Genomic DNA, 15,029 nt, shown 5'->3' on the forward strand with positions numbered 1-15,029 from the left:
ATTATTTTGTTCGAATTAATGGTTTTTATTTATTTTGTGACTGCGTATAGTCGAAAGACCTAGACCCTTCCCGAGATCTCCTGTTCGTCGTTGAATGACATGACGTCATAGCTTGTCTTGCATTAAATCCAATAGAATGATCTCTGAAATTACAGCCAAACCCGGATCGAAATATCTTAAAACATCAATAGTTCGATGTATATAAAGTTCCAGTGGACAAGCTTATCCTGAACCTATAAGCTAAAACATGCTTTTACCATAAGTCTCTTTTAAAATTCTGTCTTATATTTTTACTACGTCGCACGAATTAACTTTTTTGGCCCTTTACACCGCCGTTCCTTTAGACTTTAGTATAACAGCTATTTAAAAGAATTTTCCATACCCTGAGCTTGGCGCATGATAGCCTTAGTTGCTAATGCTCCATTAAACCCAACTCAACTCAACTATAAGCTAAAACACATTGCACACAGGCTAGTGGCGCGCTTCTTCCCTCCACGTGTCGCCGGTAGTCGTGCTGGCAGCGCACCGCTCGTTAGTCGATCCTAGGCCTACATGGCACTGTTATCACCGCTGAACGCCTGAGTTTGCATGCCGAGTGAATGTAATCGGTTTTAAATGTAAAATCGCCGTTGCTCGCGATCTGCGGAATTCATGGTGCTTGTTAAATTGTTCGTATCGAACACCTCGCGGCCTTCGCTTACGTGCTGAATTCTTTCCTAGGAGTAATTATGTACTCTTCGATGATTTGATACTGATACGCCAAGTTTTTAAACGCTTCTCATTGATTGGAACAGCAAAAAGTGCTTTAAGGAGTACTTTTTCGGAGCAGGTGTTCTAAGGGGAGCTATATCGAGGAACGCATCACTTTCCCCCCACGCCGTGACTTTTCCAGCACTGACAAAAACAATGCGCGATTCGGCGCAACGATCGGTGAGAATAATCGCTTGTCCGAGCGACGATTCTCGTGAAGAGGACGATAGCGACGGGGAACGTCAAGGAGGAGGAGGATAAACTTTATTTCCGCCGACAAATGTAGCACACGGTGTGAAGTTATAGCCCCATCAAATGGCCATGAGCGCTTGGCGTTCGGCGACTTCTAGGGCTCTTGTCACAACCCGGATCTGTGTGTCCGAGTCAGAACTGAGCGATGCGGCCTCCCACTGGTCTGGATTGTAGATCTGCAAACCTCGAGGAGGGGAGTCCAGAGGGCAAGCCCAGTGTATGTGGGATAGAGTGGCATGTTGGCCACATAGGTGACAGGAAGGGGAATAGACCCCTGGGTATATGCGGGCATATATCACCGGGTTGGGGAAGGTGTTCGTTTGGAGTTGCCTTCACGAATTCTCTTCGGGTTTGGTGAGAGAACTGTGTGCGGGGGTTGGGGGGGGGGAGGTATAGAAGTCTACCCGAGCGATAGTGCACGGTTATGTCATGAAATGTAACCATACGATCTCTCGCCGTCCGCAGGACGGGCGACTGCACATCCCGGTTGACGAATCCTCGGGCATAATTGTGGGCCGCCTCGTTTCCTGGATGAGATAAGTGCGCAGGGACCCAGATCAATTGAATCGGGGGGAGTTGGAGGTGGCTGGAGTGGAGGAGAAAGAGAGTGACAGAGGACACCCGGCCTTTGGCGAAATTACGGATCGAAGATTTAAAGTCGCTGAAGATGGTTTCTACAGAGGTGGAGATCATCGCCAAGGCTATGGCCGCCTCCTCGGCTTTTTCAGGCGATCTGACGGGAATGGAGCACGCAACCAGTGGCCGTCCACAGTAGCTTAGAACCGCGAGCGAAAAAGCTTCGCGGTTGGGGTATTCGGCGGCATCGACCTAGACCGCTGTCCGATCTGTTAAATACTTTTCGGGCAGAGACTTAGCTCCGTCCTTGCGGCGAGCGACATGATACTCCGGGTGCATGTTTTTAGGAAAAGGGGTAACGATAAGGCTACTGTGGATATGGTGCGGAAGCTGAGCGTTGTCGGCGACAGTCGTTTCGAAACGTATTCCAAGCTTGTCGAGTATATGACGTCCCGTGGAGGTGTGGATGAGACGCTCGTACTGAGAAGTGAGATGAGCTTCCGAGAGCTCCGTCACAGTGTTGTACACCCCTAATGCCAGTAGTTTACACTTGTGGGTCCGTTGGGGGAGATGAAGAGCCGCCTTGTATGCCTGTCTAGTAAGGCAGTCAACGCGGTCTCGTTCCTGGCAGCTAAGGTAGAGGTAAGGAAGGGTATATGTGAGGCGACTGATAACAAACGCCCCAACAAGACGTCAGCGGTCAGCCTGTCATGCCTCTATGTTTATTAGCAATGCGACTAATTCGACGAATGGTCTACGAGACGGAGACGTCAAACACAGCACAAGCGCTGGCTAGCAAGTGATAGCAAGGAGATTGTGCGGCTGGTGGCAGGCCTGACACAGAATGGCGCCCTCTTTCGGCGTGCTGGGAATGTTCTCCACAGCAGGTGCAAGGCGGCGACGTGCCGTCATAGCAACATAAATGGTGATTCTCGACTTTACGTTCATATGTCACTGAGAGTCCTTATGTTACTCCTTGCACAATGCTGTAGCGATTAAGGGATGCATCACTGCCCTGCCATCGCAGGAGCTCTCACGTGTGGTTCTTGTACGACTGAAGTTGCTCTTCCCGAGCAACATCTCGCGATCAATCATTACTTTAACTGCCACCTGCAGAGGTGGTTAGTTTCCTCACAAGCCGATGGTTACGTTGTGACCGCCTAACAAGGTCACGTGACCTAGGTTGCCCATCTAGGTTGCCTCTCCGGGTTCGGCTGCTTTGGCCACTCTACGGCAGCCTTCTTATCGCTCACAACGCCGGCGCCGGATTTTCTCGGTAAGGAGGCTTTAACCTTGTCGCGTTAAAAAATGGTACGGTTTTAACGTAGTTAAACCTAGTACACTTGCGAAAGCATATGTTTAGCCTGATTGGCTAAGGGTTCAGCTTTGCTGGGTCGTTGGCATGTTTTGCGATAATATTGCACTTTGCCTAAATGGCAACTGCAGCATCACTTAAATTTAAGTGTTAGTCTAGTAGTAAATAAACCAACTACACCTCTCCGGGACGCCTGCGTGCCGTGCCGGAGAGGGTAGGCAGGGGGGCCGGTCGTAACAATAAAGTTACCCTAAACAGAACTGAACCCTTAGGCTAACCTCTGATCGAGGTTAAGCTCATCTGATCAGTTCGCACAGTAGATGGAAGTTGATGAAGACGACGACATGCAGTGCTGAGCGCGAGAGTGTGGCGCAGTGCAACACGAGGCGCTATCAGCCGCGGTGACAGTATAGTATAGTAAAGAAGAAAAGCGGCGGTAGCATACAACTCTGGAGCAGTGGCCAGCGAAGCTGATCTGTTCGCGCCATCGCGGGTTCGAGCCCCAGCCGCGGCAATATTTATTTATTTATTTATTCATTCACGGTGAAGGCTTCAGAGATGAATGGTGTTTGCAGCTTTGGTCGTGAGGAACAGTTTTCGCTCTAAAACACAGTAGAGTACCGACGGGCGATTTCAACGCCAAGGTAAGTAAGCTGCAGGCAGGAGACAAGGCAATGGGTGACTGTGGAATAGGTTCGAAGAATAGCAGAGGGGAGGAATTAGTAGAGTTGGGAGAGAAAACAACTGAAAGCTCTAAAATACCTTGTTAGCAAACATGAGAGCCGAAAGGGGGCGTAGAATCGCCCGAACGTAAGATTGAATAGGTAGTACAGCTAGGCTTAGCGGCTTAGCGAAAGCTGTTGGAGCTTCAGTTTAGCCGTATATCTCTGCGATGTGTTGTAGAAGCACCCTCTCGCTTCGCATTCCTCCCCCATCGACATACTATCCTCCTGCCACCGTAGCCAACCTCTGGGCTCTTCGCTGGACAGCCGCCTTCCGGTTGGGCATCCCTCCGCATTTGGCATAACCTCGAAACCCACCAGTCTACCCGTCGCCTACATTCATCTATCTCTCTTTCTTCGCGGACTTCCCCTACCTCCTCTTCCCTAAATGTTTAAAGGGAATTTCGTTTTACCTACTTTGCCACCCGCCCACCATGGCCGCCAAGCGCCAATGTAGCAGGTGGAAATTTAAATAATTCATCAACTATAGTAGGGTACAACTTAAAAAAACAGCAGTTGCTAAAACTGGGCCACGGACGGCGGCGTCCTGTATTACTCCGCTGGCCGATCGTAACAGTAAACGAAGCCGGCTTTTTAATATTTCACGATCTTAAACAAGCCAGGTATCAAAACTCTAGAGCTTATCATTTTTTACATGTCATAAGCTTCTTATTTAGGTGTAGAAGAGAAGTTTCAACATGGACTACTTTTTCTTCGCGGAGGAGTTCTGTGCGCGGAGGCTGAATATGGGCGGCGCTTCACAGCAGACTTAAGCTGTATCTGACTATAATAGGTTCTTACGGCTGACGCTGTAGATTCCACTGCAGAATGCAGTACTATAACTGCTTTAAGAATCCTATTACAGCTATCGCTTTAGAATGAAGTAGACGTCTTATATTCCACGGAATCTATAGTTACTCGGCAAGGTTAAATAGGGTGGCTATTAAATGGTAATGTCTCGAATCAGCCTAGATTTAAAGAGGGAACGGAGGAAACTTGTAAAGTAGAAGCCTACTAACAAGTTAGCGGTGGCTCTGAATGTCAAGGAATGTAGAATATCGCAAAGAATAGATATATCGCCTTAACCGAGGATGGCAAACTAAGTGTTCAAGTAATAAGTATTAATCTAGCAGAGGTGTCTAGAGAAGATAGAAGAAAATTAGTGGGTTGGTAGGATAGACGGGAGACCGATGAGCTTTCTCAGGAAAAGAAAAATCTCATTAAGAAACTCGAAACCTTAAACCATCTGACAGCATAAATAGAAAAATACTGGCAGAGATGCCAGCGTTATTAAGGGTAAGGCAACTGACTGAAGGAAGTATAATATAGATAGAATCGAACATGCTCTAAAGAACGCAGGTAGCCTGAAAGCAGGCAAGAATCAACTAGGCATAGGAAAAGTCAGACGCATGTGCTAAGAGAGAAGGATTGCAGCGTCACTACCAGCATGAAATAGATACCTAAGGTAGCTGAGGACTTCTACAGAGTTCTACGTATACAGTAGCCGATACAATCAGGAAGATAAAAGGGAGGCAGGTACATTGTGGAAATTGGCTTCCCGCCAATAGCGAAAAACTATGCATAGGAGGCATTGCAAGCAATGCAGAGTGGGAAAGCAGTTAGTGACAAACATATAATTGCAGAGCTGTTGAAGGTCGATGCGGAGATTGTGCAAGAAAAACTGGCCACCCTGCATGCGTCATGCGCCATGACATCGAGTGGTACGTTGAAGAACACTAACATTACCCTTCAGAAAGAGGAAGTGAAGGTCGTCAAAAATTATAGACCGATCTGCTTACTGTTGCTTGGCTGCAAGGTATTCAGTGAGGTAATCGTTAATAGAATCAGAAATAAACATTTGACCTCCATCAATCAAATTACCGGGCAGGTTTTCGTAAAGCATACTCCACAAAAGACACTATTCAAACCATGATTCAGGTAACACAGAGATGCGCAGACATACCCAAGAATTCTAAGCAAAAACATTCTGGAGCGGGAAACTGTTTATGAACGGAATTTTTTCATATAATGCAAGATTTCCCTATAAGAGTCAATATATTGGTAGATCACCCAACCGCAGTTTTGAATTTTTTTCTAATAACATTTTTGCTATCACCAAAAGCGTTCCCTATTGGTCTTCTATGGCAGCCTTAACTGCTCGATGCAATCGGTGGAAACACTGAAAGAAAAATTTTGCTACATATGAGAAGAATGGATCATTACGTTCAATATTGTAACAGTTCTTACAAGAAATGGAACTGCAGCGGCTGAACGGGGGCACCGAAAGCTGAACAAGAAAATGAGGGCACGAGAAAACGGACCTACACTTCAGCGTCGTCGACTTCCCCCGATTGCGCTCTCTTTTTTCTTCTCCCTCTAATCCATGTGTCAATATTGCCCTATTTCTCAAAATATTTTTTACTTCATTTTCACTCATGACTGGCAAAGGCTAAAAACCAGACACTATCTTTGACCACGTTCAGTTGCCATCTCATTTCAGTAGAAACACGAGAAGGAACGTTTGCAGTATCTTGAATAAAGCACATAATAGCTGTATTTTATCTGTACTCAAATATGGGGCAGAAACGTGGGGGCTTACGAAGAAGGTTCGACTTCAAGAAAGCACAGTGGGTGAAGGAACAAATACGATTTAATGACATCCTAGCCGAACTCAAGTAGAAGAAATGGGCTTGGGCAGGGCATGTATTGTGAAAGCACGATAACTGAGAGCCTTTAAGACTACTGCACTGGATTCCAAGAGAAGGCGAGCGTAGCAGGGGCTGCAGAAAGTCAGGTCTTCGTATGAGATGAGAAAATCTGCAGGGATAAGGTGGCCGGAGCTGGCACAGGACAGGGTTAATTAAAGTGATACCGGAGAGGCAATTCTCCTACCTAGGGCTTAGGCTGATGATCATGATGATTGTAATGGAGACTGGACGATATTTTATTGCATGTGCACGTTAACACACACGCTATTAACAGAAACGGTAATGAAAGAGTCGGCACGGGCCCTCAAGACTGCTTGCGTGTGAGAAGGCGCAAGGCCGCCGGCTCACTTCGTGAACGCAGTCGCCGCGCGCTGGGGCGTAATGTAACGCGATGCCGCGCAGCTAATAATTCTACCTCTGCATGGCTATACTTAGCCGCCGCACACCTTCTGATTCGCGAGCTAACTTGGCGAAGGCAGTCGCCTCCCTATCACAGCCCGCGCAACCCTCCCCAACAGCTGCCGCATCAGGTTGCATTGGGATCCGCCGACTGTCTGCGTGAGGTCAATCTCAACTTTACATTCATAAATCTCTGGGTGTCCTCAGACCACTCCTGTTGCACTTGCACAGCGGTTAAGCGGTGCACCACTGCCTGCGATGGCAGGTGCTGCCACCGGTGGGGTGTCTGTGATCTAGGTTACTTTTCCCGGGCAACCTCGGGCGACCAATGATTAATTTCGCTCAAACACACGCACGCACACACAAGAATTTTCGCTCCACGGGGCAAGCAAGGATGACGAATTAATATATGATACTAGTATATCCTTATATATAAGGATGGTATAATATTAAAACTACGTCTTCATTCAAGCTGGTCATAGGGAAAGTCACGGTGCCAACAGAGCAAGTGCCACATGTTTTGACGCCATTGGCGTATTTTTTACTGGAATATCGGAACAAAAACTATAGCCCCTACTGCAGTGCGTTGTCACGCTTTCAGCTTACACCGTCGTTCACAAATTACAGCTCCTCCGCCTGTTCAGAAGTGGCGTTCGTAGCTTCTAAACTTGAGGTCATGTTCGCAGGTTCAGTTGTTGCTGATGTTGTCGTTGTTGTAGTTGTTGTTCTAGGCGTTGTGGACATCAAAATTCTAGGCCTCCGAAGATTTCGGCGTGGAAAAAACTCTGGGTATGACTTCCAACAACTCAATTCAAGGCCGCTGGTGATACAAGTGCCGTTTTGGCAGAGCCCAATGGGGCACAAATATAGCAATTCAGCTTGCATATGAAGTAGCGCATCACGAACGACGTCCTGAAAGAGTGAAAGCGAAGGAAGTTTTACATATAGCGATGTTGACGGCATACCAGCTTCTGACGCGCTCAACATGAAAGCCTGTTTTTATTCCTCCAAGTATAGTTCAAGAATCAGTGTTTATGTACTTTGACAAACGGTGAACGTAACGGCTTCATGTCCTTCTCAGGTTGGCTATGTTATTATGGCTCTCAATGAATTACCGCTCAAAATCAGTATCTAACGCTTAAGGTTACTTCTGCTGTACAACTCGGAACTATACAGGCTGTCTTTAAACTTTTTGGGCAATGATAACAAAATGTTTTTCGTCTAAAACCCTAGTTTGGGCGAGTTGGTTCATGTTGAAAAAAAAAAACTGGTAATTGCGCAAGAAACGAGGACATGTTTCTTGCGCCATTACCAGTTTTTGCGTTTCATCCAATTGTGCGTTTTAGAATATCAGTATCCGCTGTGCCTTAGTTTTATGCAGCAAGCTGAGTGTTCGGAGCCAACTGCCAGGCTTTACGTCCACTGCGCTGTAGTTCTGAAGGGATGGTATCCCGGCCTCGTCGCGACAAAAGAAGGCGCCTCCGTAGTGCCACGCCGGCCCTGCCCATGCTGCAGCGCGCATTCTGTCGGCGTTCTGCGTCGACTCGCGCTTTTTTGTGAGTGTGAAAACACTCGACGTGTATAACGCACCTCATTGTCAGCCGGTTGTAGCCCAACGTTTCAAAAAGACAACAACAATGCACCGGTCAAATATTGAAGTCACGCGACGTCGGTCTTGCCCTGCAGCCCTCCGTCGAGAAACTTAGTCATAGCCGTTGTCGCTGCTTGCTTCGTAGACTGCCGCGAGCCAGATAACAATACAAATGTTCGGCATTACCGGTTTCCTTCAATGCCGGACGAAGCGGGGGTACGGTGGGCACTCCGGCGCGCAGGTAGGTGAAATATCCTCCACGCTATGCTAGCTACTATGCCGGTTCAGAACTGAAATATTGATACAGCTTAGAAGTGGACGAAGAAGAAGTGCTCCGCCATCTCGCTTGTAACGAGGAAGAAGAAGTGCTTCGCCTGCTTGCTGGTGACCGCTCGGCAGACTGGAACAGTTCTTGTGTATCTAACGGTGTGCCATGTAATATTCGTGACAAATCTGGTGGAGGTGGTGGGTACGCTTCCAGACCCGCGTAGGCTACCGACCAATACGGATCTCACCCCAGTTCACCAGCGCCGCGGCCGCCGCCTCCGTGGAGCGGCTATTAGGATCGGGTGAGCGTGGTCGGGCCGGAGAAGGGACGAGGAAGGCGGGAGACGGGGTTACGAGGAGAAAACAAGGGAAAGAGGAAACTTTATGCAGGAATATTCATATTATTTACAAAAAGAAGGCAACTGAGAATGACTCTCAGTGAAAGAGAACTACTTCAGGAATCAACAGGAGTGCTCTGGAGTCCCAAAACAACACCTCGTTAAATAACGCACGGATTCCCCAGATCCCTGTCTGGGGAATATAGTTCGAAGAATGACGTCCAATCGCATGGGCAGACGTGGACTCCGGGGGTACCACCCACGGCTGGGCGGTGATGGCTGTCCCGCTCCCTCGCAGCTCGGTTGATGGGAGAGGGTAGAGGCTCAGTAATTAAACACTGCTGTCTTTCACTCAGCACACCACCACTCTTTCCGTTGACCCGAGGGTCGACTCGGCCACGGGACGCCGCCATCGTCGCCGCATCTTCGGCCTTCGGCGGTCTTTGACCTTCGCCGCTGCCACCAAGATCCCACGGTCCTGGAAGTTCGCTGCCTTAATCCACTTAGGCAGGAGGGGAGGCATCACAGGCGCTACAGCACCCCTCTTTGACCTTCGCCGCTGCCACCATAGTCCCGCTGCTTCTGCCGCTGCTGCCGTCTTTGCCAGCCCCCGCCGCATCTTCGGCCTTCGCCGGTCATGGTCCGCTGCCTTAATCCACTTAGGCAAGAGGGGGTGGGAGGTATCCCAAACCCAACACGGCCCCTGAATTTGGACTCCTTCCGGCTGCAACCAGGGCGACGCAACCCCGGCCTTCGGAGGCACCAGCTGCCATGGCAACTGAGACCACGCTCCCGGCGCACATCCTCTGTCATCAGCTACGAACACTCCCGTCGTTTCATGGCGACGTGTTCAAGGACACCGAGGATTGGCTCGAGATCTTCGAACGGGTTGCCCGTTACAACGGCTGGAGTGACAACCGTAAGCTCCACAATGTCTGTTTTGCACTTGAAGAGTCGGCTCGGACATGGTTCGAAAACCATGAAGCTTCGTTTACGTCCTGGGAAGCTTTCTGCCGCAATCTTTTCTTGATTCATATTGCAGCGAAGAAGCACACACACACAGAGAAGGAACACGCAAAAAAAACACGGACGAACGCTGCACTCACAACTAGTTTACTGAATTAAGAATGTTACCAACTTGCCCAAAAACGTGTTTTACTCAAGTTTTAAACTGCCGCAATCTTAAAGCCACTTTTCCGAATGCAGACCTTCGAGAACGAGCAGAAGCTGCGTTACACTCGCGCAACGAGCGCCACAACGAGAGTGTACGCATGTACTACGAGGACATGACTCGCCTTTTTAAGCGCGCGGATCCCAACATGACACAAGACAAGAAGCTTCGCCACCTCATGCGGGGTGTCAAGCAAGAGCTCTTCGCAGGACTCGTGCGCAGCCCACCAAGCACTGTGGCAGAGTTCCTCACCGAGGCGGCAACTATGGAGAAGACGCTGGAACAGCGAGCCCGCCAGTACAATCGCGACGTCAACACCTTCGGGCCTGATCCCATCTCCATGCCTCCCGGTATCGACGCGGCCTTTCTACGCGAGCTGGTCCGATCTGTCGTCAGAGAGGAACTGCAGGCCTTCCGTACGCCGTCCGAGACGCCATCTTTCACGCCACTGAGCGAAGTCATCCGGGACGAGGTGCGCCTGGCATCACAACAGCACCAGATTTCCGAGGTTCCTCGCCAGCCTGATGCAAGGCCCACGTATGCGTCCGTCCTGCGCCAGGCCCCTGGGTACCACGTCACTGCCGCGACTCCAGCAGTGCTCTCGTCGAGCTCCCCTCGTGGTGACGCTCCGCCAGCCTATCAGCGACCGCGAAAGAGTGAAGTGTGGCGTGCCCCGGATCGTCGGCCCCTCTGCTATCACTGTGGCGAGGCGGGTCACCTCTACAGGGCGTGCCCATAACGCCGCGTGGGCCTGAGTGGTTTCGCGCCGGACGACCCGTGCCCTCAGAACGGGGAACGACCGCAGGAGATAGCATTCCATCTGTCGTCGCGCCAGAACCACATCACGTCAGGCCACCAGGAGGCTCGATCACCGTCGCCGAGACGCTACCGTTCTCTAAGCCCCCGTCAAGCCGCAGGCTACTCCGGACGCCGTTCTCCCAGTCCACGCCGGGAAAACTGATTCCAGCGGTCTCTGGAGGCAAGGCCGCTGATGCTGGGACTTTTGAAGATCCTCCTGCGCCACTACCACGCGACGATGTTTCTCCGGGAGCGAGTAGCGACAGCATCCGACGCGCTACCTCCGATTTGTGCGTAAAAATTGACGGAATCGACGTGACCGCTTTGCTGGATACTGGTGCCGACTATTCTGTCATGTGCCTGTCCCTTGCCTTACAACTGAAGAAAGTATTGACGGGGTGGTCGGGGCCTAGCATTCGCACTGCTGGGGATCACCTGATTATCCCCGCCGGCAGGTGCACAGCTCGTGTCGATATCCGTGGTTTTGTGTACGTCGGCGAATTTGTAGTCCTCCGTGAGTGTTCGAGGGACTTGATCCTCGGTCTCGACTTTCTCCACACGAACGGTGCTGTCATTGGCCTGTACGAAGCACGGGCCACGTTCTCGACTAAACGGGCCGTGGCGCGCACTGACACAGACGACTCACGCTTCACTGCTTTGCGACTTGTTGACGACGACGTAATGGTGCCACCCCGGTCCAGTGTGCTAGTTCTCGTAAGGAACGATTTATTCCACGACTTCGAAGGTGTCGCTGATAGCCACGTACCCCTGCTGCTCGAGAAGGGAGTAGCCGTCGCTCGCGGGCTCGTCCAACTACAAGACGGTTGTGCTAGTGTGCTCCTTACAAATTTTGCCAACGAGTTGCAGCACCTCGCCAAGGGCACGGCTGTCGCCTTCCTGCATGACTTCGCCGTGGTGCCTCAAGTGTGCGCCCTGGAGACAAGCCCTCAAGACCAGGCTCCACCATGTCCTGTCCTTCCGTCCGTCAGAATCAATCCGGATTTGGCGCCTGAGCAGAAGGCTCTCCTCTCGGCGCTTATAACCGACTTCGCGGATTGTTTTGCCACAAGCTCCAAGGTCGGTCGTACGCCGGTCGCAAAGCATCGCATCATCACCGACGAGACTACACCACCCGTATGCCAGCGCCCATACCGCGTTTCTTCGACGGAACGCGAAGCCATTAAAAGGCAAGTGGACGAAATGCTCGCCGACGATGTCATTCAACCGTCGACAAGCCCATGGGCATCACCGGTGGTCCTCGTGAAAAAGAAAGACAACACCTTGAGATTTTGTGTCGATTACCGCAAACTGAACAACGTGACCAAAAAGGACGTTTACCCGCTCCCCAGGATTGATGATGCACTCGACAGACTACGTGATGCCAGGTTCTTTTCCTCCTTAGATCTCAAAAGCGGCTACTGGCAGATAGAGGTAAACGAGCGAGACCGCGAGAAAACTGCTTTTGTGACGCCTGATGGTCTATACGAATTTAAGGTGCTCCCTAAACATTTACTAAACATTTCGGCACCTCATTGCAAGTAACAATTCCCTGTCAAGTCGAAAGAACAAGTGATGGCGTTTGGAAGCATATTAATTATTGTAACCAGATGACGCGGCAGTATTTCGGCTAGTACGAAATGCACAAGTAGCAGGCCGCGTACTTTAGTTATGAGTTCACTCTAGAGAACGCCAGTTAGGCGAATTTGATGCGAAAGCCTCACTGCTCCAAAGGCCTCAAGAGTTAACTGAGCAGCAGGCCGAGGTTCGCGCATTTTCGCTGAAATCTTCTATCTAGCGACCATCCCCGGGGCTCCTGCTGAAGCGCGATTTGAAAGTTTGTATGCAGGGTCAAATAAGGCATTGTGTGCCACTTTTAATTTCCTAAGTTGACTTTATATTTCCCAAACTTACGTTCGTGATTGATCAGTAAGCAAAAGCAGGACAGACAAAAGAATTTAGGAGCTTGGAGTCAACGAAACCCAAGCATGGCTGACGGAAAATATTGAGCGGAAGCACACTATTGTTTGCGCCTGAAACTTGCTATATGCGCTGGCTCTCACTCTGTTGGTTCCGTATGCTCGCGCGCCTGAACTTGGTGTTAGTTAAAACTTTCCCAGAGTTGCACTTCCTAGGGCACTCGCCAGGGTAGCGACTGGTAGCACCTATGGTTTCGCTTCTGAATTCTGCAGGTTGTATAAATACTTGGCTTTGGGTGGCTGCTCGCGTTTACACAGCGCTCTAACTCTGCAAACATTTTCAGCGCTTTAAATTGGTTGTGACATGTACCGTAATACAGCCGAAATCTCTGAGTCCCTACCGGTTGAATGCACTCGGAAGCCGACGCGCCGGGGATTGGTACTACCCGCTTACTCTAGGTACGCAGCAAATGACAAATACAGCTGTGTCCTGGAATATGGTGGAGAGGTATGCTATCAAAATAATTTGTTGAGATATCATTTTTAGAGATTTTCCGCGCAGGAGTATTTGAGACGGCACTCAGACGTGGTTGATGTCAGTTAAATTTATTTTTTCTGGGACGTTGCCTCTAACCGCAGTGATTTGGATTGTCGATCGCGGCAAAAGAAAACTGGGTATTGTGAAACCCAAGTAAAGAAAGCAGAAAAATATTCTTACGATGCACTCTATGCCGTCCTCCAAAGGAAATTTATGTGGTCCACAATCCTTCAGGCATCCAATTTGCACCTATTTACAACGAAAATTATAACAACATATTGTTTCATTTGATGATAGGCACCGTGACACATTCGGCTTATTGGTGAATGCGTCGTAGCTAGTGCAGCGCTTAGTACTTGTCGCACGGGCACCCTCAAATGGCATCGAAGTTTCCGAGGGAGATTCATGCGCGCTACTGCCACATTCCAAATCTTGTTCTCACTGAGAAATGTGCATGCGTACCGACAGATGGCCCTTGACGTGCCAAACTAGGCGAATTACATTCAGCTCTAACTTGAGATGCGCCATCATTTGCCAATTTCTATTGCGACGCGAATACTGTACATTGAATATCTGTGTTCAGTTAGAAAGTTTGGCCTCCTATGTGTTTCTAATCTTTGAAATGAGACAGATATTTGAGAGAAACGGATTATCCGAAACTATAATCACAAGCATTTTTTATTCTTGTGTGTGTGCAATGTTGACAGAGGCTCACAGACAGCGGCAAAGCAACGTAGCGGCTTTGTGCACTGTTTTGTAGGCGTTGAAGTTTTCAGTTTGAACTCTGACATGTATAACATAATAATATTCTTTTTATCTATTAAGTCAAGGCAGGAATGCTTGGTTGTGACATATTACGATCACTGCGGCAGCGCCGTTCAACTGGGCTGGACAAAGTCCTCCCTACTCTATCGCTGTCCACGTAGCCTTAACTATCTTTAAAGGTAACTTCTCCACCTTTTAACAACCCGAGAAGAGATGAAAATTCAATACCAACCGTTTTTTTGGGTGTGTTCAGAACCCCTGTGCGGCAAATTGGAGCTCTCGTTGCTATAACAGCAAAAACGAATGACACTTGTGAAAGCCACGGAAATCAACTTTACATTCAGAGAGGTCGTTCAAAACCGCGGGCATGATTTCAAGAAATGTGTGACCGATAAACTGAATTTTTTTTGTACTGAGAGAAAAAAACAATAAAAAAAATGACGCGAAAAAGTATATTCTGGAAGAAGAGCTAAGGGAAAATCGAGAGTAATTCTGTGGGCAAGATTTCTGCGTTAGCGCAATTATTCCATCACAAACAAACTTGGGATCTTGCTAAAATTCGCTGTAATGACCACGTTTACGCCAGGGCCCAATGTAGGCAAGGCAGGGCGTTTTTATGAGAAGTTCAACAGCATCTCAATCAAAGACAGTGATTTTGTTTTAATTTTGTTCTGATTTGGGCACCCTGATGACATATTCTCTCCTAACTGCAACTTCAAGGACTACAATCCGTGGTAGATTTCTACCGCGGTAGCCAAAAGGCATGGGTGTGTATGGGGTAGACATGACTGGTCCCTTCTGTTTTCACAGTATATGACCAGTGGAGTCCCGTAAGGCTGCATTAATAGGTGCAAGAAATAAGGGTTGTTGTATGTTGATGAGCATAATTGTACTTTAGACTATTTTGATATTTAATATAGAAA

At 49.0% G+C, this 15,029-nt stretch overlaps 1 long non-coding RNA gene across 1 annotated transcript; it reads right to left on the minus strand.

The window, feature by feature from the left end:
- Window positions 1-7,239: 7,239 nt before the first annotated feature.
- Window positions 7,240-14,540, minus strand: LOC149362673 (uncharacterized). Its single transcript, XR_016288521.1, has 3 exons — window positions 14,339-14,540; window positions 13,522-13,590; window positions 7,240-7,634 (listed from the first exon to the last, which is right to left on the minus strand). It is a non-coding gene; the product is annotated as an uncharacterized LOC149362673 (long non-coding RNA).
- Between the last annotated feature and the right edge of the window lie 489 nt (window positions 14,541-15,029).

This window comes from Amblyomma mixtum, chromosome 2, assembly GCF_055824585.1.
Source record: "Amblyomma mixtum isolate Tamu chromosome 2, ASM5582458v1, whole genome shotgun sequence".
Lineage (NCBI taxonomy): Eukaryota > Metazoa > Arthropoda > Arachnida > Ixodida > Ixodidae > Amblyomma > Amblyomma mixtum.